Below are 6,482 nucleotides of genomic sequence, written 5' to 3'. Positions count from 1 at the left end.
CATCGCATCCAGTGACTGAACTAAAGAAGCAAAACAACATGTGACGTACTAAGTTACCGACAGTAAAAAAAAAAAAAAACACACACACACATACACACGCATTGGCACGGGGGGAGGGCTAATGAGAAGGGGGCGCGTCTGCCTAGTAGGCGGCTGCGATTGGGTAGCAGAGAAAAAGAGGCGGTGGCCCTGCGCTGTATGGGGGGGTGAAGGGGGCGGGACGTCACGGTGCAGACAGGCGGCGCTCACGCAGTGGATCCCCTCCCTCCCAGATGACTACCTCCTACCCACCCCCCAACGGAGCTGTCAAGGTCCAGCTCGCGCGAACATTTCACGGGGCTTCTGCGCGTGTGTTTTTAGTCTCCTGTCTCAGGCGCCCTGTCATTGAAACAGCTGTTGTACTATAACTCCCATCAGGACGGCTGATAGGAATAGGTTTCCTAGATTAGAAAAATCTAATTTTAGATCATGCGATGATGCATAGAGCAGGGATAACACGTTGAAATGTTTTCTTCTTGTAGGGGGTAGTCCTTGATGCGTAGATACGTTGAGGCACCTCCCAGCAGAAGCAGTATAGCAGAGGCTAATACAGTGAGGGACAAGCATAAAGCTATCCTGAATCTAAGACGTGACTAAGTACTGATGAAGGTCTGAGTCTACAATGGGCTCTGGTCTGCTGTTAAATTCTATGTTTCAATTCTGCGACTCCACGTTGCTTACGTATCAGCATTGCAGTTGCAGTAGTATGTCCTGTCGCCTGTAATCACAAGACTAGCCTGCGTGGAAAAAAAATCACAGGGGCGGAAAGACCTTGCTTGTCAGTGTTGTGCCCCCTGCCCAGCAGATAAAGGGTTATTAACAGCAGCTGACATCCTTTGGGTGCGCAGGTTGCACATTCCTTGTCTGACTCGCTTGGCGCACAAACTGTTAATCAGGAATGTCTGATGTGTGTCTCCGCAGGCGGTCAGCACTTCTGGAGCTGCTGCTGCTGCTGCTGTGGATTTCAAAGGAAGCAGAACAGATGATTTCTGCTTACGCAACGCAGGACGCAGCTGGTGGATCGTCATCTGCCCGCAGTCCCCTATGGCAAAGGACCCTCTCCGTCTCTCGTAATGTCATAACGCTGGCTACTGTGCGTACTGGTCCGTTTGTTTACAAGCCGTCGGAATGTCTAAAGTCCGTATAGGTTGCCTTGATCATTCCAGGACCCTCTTTACCTAACGTATCGCTTTGCCTTAGTCTGTAAATTCTAGTTAAATACATACACTACAACTGAAACCCATTCTATCCCATATACCCGCCATCCCGGTGGCGTCAAATGTACGCAAGCGCTCGTCATGTCATTTTGGATGAGATCAGGGGAATTCTGCGTAAGAATGTGTCCGTTTATATGACTAGGCTGCCGTAGGATATTCACACGTTCCCCTAGCCTCCAAAGTACTGTACAAATATGCAATGGGATGTCAGATCGTAAATATATTTGTCATTCTGGGTGTGTGCGTACACTTTCTGCAGTGATTCATGTTTATACTGCAGAATAGATGTTTGCTCTGTTCGGACTTTGAATGGTTAAATTTTCCTCTTCTCCTAGGGATTTCTCTCCTCCTCTTAGGCAGCCCCTCCTCCGCGATCAGTTAAAAGGTAAGGGGAGCCTGCTGTACATTGTCATTAATCAAGGCTTGTTTTGTACCATCCTTTTACTCGGCAATACCACCCAGAGAGTAAAAGGACTGCTGGTATATTTCATCATCGAATTACTGTACATGTTGTTTTAATGGTAACCATGATCCGGGCTCGCATTAGCTGACATGGCATTGCGGTGCTGCAGGCATTCAGCTCTCCAAATATAAGCTTGCGATCAGGACCCTCTTTACCTAATGTATCCGTAGGACTTAGTCTGCCGGTTCTAGGTTTCTCATACCCTTGGAATATGGGTACGGCAAGGAGGGCTGCGTCAGTTGCTATAAAAATAAGATTTGCTATTCGCTAATGTCTCTGCAATTCAAGGGTTAAGCTTAAGCAATATTATATAAGGATTATTTTGATATGCAATGGGAGAAACTGAAGTCTCTAAACAAATGCCGAGGGGAGGCTCCCAGCTTGTTTACCAGGATCAAAAATGAGTCATACTCCTCCATGTAGATCTGTAATACTATGCACACCACCTCAAGGCAAGGAAGGGGGTTTTCTGGGTGTAATAATTTAGTGATAAGAATACATGGGCTAAGTTGCTGTTGACACATTATATATAGTGTTATTGTGCAGAGCACATTATTATTTTGTGTGTGTATGTATATATATATGTGTGTGTATGTGTATATATGAGTGTGTGTATGTGTATATATGAGTGTGAGCATATGTGTGTGTGTATGTATATATATATATATGAGTGTATGTGTATATATGAGTGTGTGCATGCATATTTGTGTATGTGTATATATGAGTGTGTGTATACGTGTGTATATATATATATATATATATATATATATACATACATATACATATATATATATAAATAACACGTTCATCTACAAGCTTTCTGTGTCATTCATATGTTTTATTCTAGTCATGGAAGTGACAAGGGAAGAATATGACACGCTAACCACTCATAATTCATAACTCGCACTAGGGGGTAATACATCAGCTGGTATTCCTCATTGAATGTTATTAACATTCATTTCTGTTTGTTTTCTCTTATTCTTCTAGGGACTCCTACTGAAGTCATCTGTTTTGAATGAGCGTGGTTTCCATAGTGCATCAAGGAGGACAGGCTTGGCTTTCATCTCCCACACACGGCAAACAATCATTCTGTTCCCTGTTAAGGCTCAGAACAGCATCAGCCCTCATCATCAAAACAAGCAACCCTGCCTTTTGCGTAGTAGATGAGTACGTATCGCCCACCCCCTCGAGAAACCCACAAGCGAAGGAGTGGGCTAGAATTCGTACCCACTCCTTATATGGCAGCGGTTACACGCAGGTCTCCGTACAAGGTTACTCTCTAATACACTGTATGGTTATGGAACGGTGTATTGAGTCAACTACCCAGAAGAGCTTGCACTTCACTGTGACCTCTAACAGCTGGCAAAGAACCGCTGTTGGAAATCCTAAAATAAGGGGGGGGGGGGAAGTATTTTTTTTCCACGACGTTTCTAAGCTCCAGAATGTTAATCTCTGTACGCAGGAATGTCGGCCTGTCACTTAGTTCCTGCTGGATTACGAAACAGTAGTATTGTCAGGTCTTTACGGGGCCATCCAGACATCATTTAGCTCCTATACCTACTATGAACATCATGAAACCACTTCCACACAAGACACATTGCATCTTTTAAAGTATACTAAAACGGTAGGTGACTATAATCGCTCTGGTGTTGTCATACGTGTTGATGTGCATCACAAACGATCGGTTCCTTAATCCTTTGAATGGAAATCTGCCTTTGTGGTCTAATATAATGCTGTCTTTCCAATTTTATGGTTATTTTCTGCAGAAGACAGGGTTATGAGTCCTAGATACCCTTCATCTTTGGTGAGATACAACGAGGGTTTAAGAATGATTGTACAATGCTACTTAAAGGCCACCCAGTTCTTATACTGTAATACTGTACCCTTAAAATCTGGAATAAAGTCCCAATTATCCACCCCACAAACCAACCAGTACACAGACAACTACATTTTGCGCAGTCGCTGTGTAATCCAAAATTCTCTTTCCATCGTGTCCAAGGAGGAAGCTGCGATGGCCCACGTCACCCTTAATGGCAGGACCAAAACAGCACTCACACCAGACATCATCCACCATTCCTGGCACTCAGGGCAAAGGTAGGACCTTCTGCAGAAAACTTCCATTCCCACAACAGTACTGACTTCCACACAAATACTGCTAGACCCAAGTCAAAACTACATTCAAACACATATATAAATATATATATATATATATATATACAGATTGTGCAGAAACATATTTACCTCTGGCGCTACCTTAGGCCTGACCCAGAGCAGCACCCTCAGCCGCCCACTCCATGTCACCATCCTCGGACGGGGAGCCAGGATATGATGTCATATCCCGGTGCTCCTCGTGAACGGACTCTGTAAGAGGCCTTTTCCAACGTGGCACAGGCCTTCAAAGTGTGAATGTTCTGGTTGGGGAGATCAGAGATTTCTCTTGTAACTGGCTCCATGGACAGCGGCCAAGAGGGCAGTCTGCTTGCCTTGTTGACTGCAGCCTGGAGTAACATTGTGATATCTGTATAATTATATAATGTAATGCAGATATCTCAGCAGGAAGAAAAATAAGTGAGAAAGATAATTCTTCCATGGAAAGTATTCAAATCCAAGTTTCATTGACAAATCCCGTAGTCTTAAAATATAATATATTTTTTAAATTTTAGTGAATTTTGTTTTCTTCACATTTCCAAATTTCTTTTCTTTTTTTGTTGTTTACAAAACTAGGATTTCTTTTACATCACATAGTGTTCTTCAGTTTGTCACAGACTCGGCTCATCTTTAATGTAAATGTCACCTTTGTGTACTCAACGCAGTCTTTGACACTGACAGTTGTTCATGTGAAATTGTATACCAGCTGGTGCCAGAAGTGTTGGAATGGTACGGCTTCCGATGGGAGCCTAGGCTGCCATTAAAAAAACCACATACCAAGCAGATTGTGTGTTACCATTAATAATAGCCTTGGCAGCACTAAACCTTATTTACTAGGATGGCCATGACTTCCTAACTAGTAGCCCTTTGCTCTTAACGTAACCCTAAAACATTTGTTAATAGATGAGCCCTGCAGAAACCCAGCACACTATTGTTTGTTGTCGCCTTTGTATCGAGAATTGTGTTAAGGCCTTTTTTTCAGCACCTAGCCCATTGAAGAGCTTGGAAATGAGATGTAATTGATTTGAAAGCCAGAGCATGGTTGTTTTTTTTAGTGCTAATGAGGAGGGCATACGAGGACATTATTGAGTAAGCCAGTTGTTTTTATTAATTTTATTAAAAGATCTTCACGACTACTGAGCATAAAACTCAAACTTTGTTTCAACTGTCACAGCACAGTTTCAACTGTCTTTGATTATATATATATATATATATATATGTGTGTGTGTGTGTCAAAGCTTATGGGTTTTAATTATATTTCCTTCTCAGAAGACAAATAGGCAATACAAAATGTAATGACTCTGTCTATCTAGGATTTCTACACTATGTTTTGAAGAGCGTCATCAGAGGGAGTTTTTGAAGATGTAATGTATAAAAACTGGGCTTTGATCACGTTATGTAATATGTGACTATTTATAAAGAAGAACATTGTGGTATTGTGTCTAAACCAACCAGTGTTCCTCCTGATTGCTTCATGATTAGCAGTTTGCCCCAGAATAGGGCTTCTACACATCCACTGTAGGGTAATGCTTTTTACAGTATTCTGTGAGTACTTTAATATGCATTTTTCCCAAAACAAAAATTACAAAATAAAACACTTATCTGACAAGAACTTCTTCCTCCATGATCTGGAATTTCTTGCCACTGATTGGCTGCTGGAAGCTGTCAATAATTGGCAGAAAAGTGCTTCTATTGAAATCAATGGGAGAACTTTCCACACATGGGAACAGTCCCAAGCACGCAGCCATCTCCTAGCCCAGGGGCGCCCAACCTGCGGCCCTCCAGCTGCTGCAGGACTACATCTCCCATAAGGCTCTTTCAGCTGGCTGAGGAGGATGGGAGATGTAGTCCTGCCGCAGGTTGGACACCCCTGCCCTAGCCAGTGCTAGAGCCGACCGGAGGCAAGTAAATCACATCCAGGGAGATATGTTCAGCGTTTAGCTAGTGGTGTGGAAAGGGGCAAATGCATATGCATTAAAGGGCAAATAATGGCCGGAGTGTCACTTAAAGGTCCATTTTGTATATTCACAATGATTTGGAGCTACCCTGGAGGAACCGGATTAAACATGAATGTATAGTTTGTTTTACTGGGGTGCATCGTCTTATATTATGTTAGAGTATTTGTTGTCTTACATGTTGTACAAGCAATATCCAGAATAAGGAAGGTATGAAAACATCCTAGATCAGAGAACAACACACCCTATACTTCAAAACAAGCCAAATCGGCGTTACAGCTTCGTAATCGTTAAGATATTTTTTTTCCGCATCTTACTCTTGGCTTGTTTTTTTTTTTTTTCTTTTGAACTGTTTGGCAGGTGTAGAACCTCTGTCTTGTTCGGGCATGCATGTTAAGTCAATTTAAACAAATATCATCAGAAAATCACAGAAGCAAAAGAACCTCGCCCCTCTCATTCATAAAATACACTGTTCTATAATGAATTTCAAAAAAAAAAAATGACATTTGTGATGATTGGTAAATGTAAGGCTTCAGCGCTCCTATACAATTTGCAATTATTCTCACAGTACCGAGTTGTGCTAGTAAAATAATATTACACATACATGTATGCAGTTATACATTTTAGAGCTGATTTTGCAGTTATTTATATGAAAAAGTG

Source organism: Spea bombifrons, chromosome 2 (genome assembly GCF_027358695.1).
Source record: "Spea bombifrons isolate aSpeBom1 chromosome 2, aSpeBom1.2.pri, whole genome shotgun sequence".
NCBI classification, from domain to species: Eukaryota; Metazoa; Chordata; class Amphibia; order Anura; family Pelobatidae; genus Spea; species Spea bombifrons.
The sequence above is the reverse complement of the archived record's forward strand: the minus strand, read 5'-3'. Positions refer to the sequence as shown.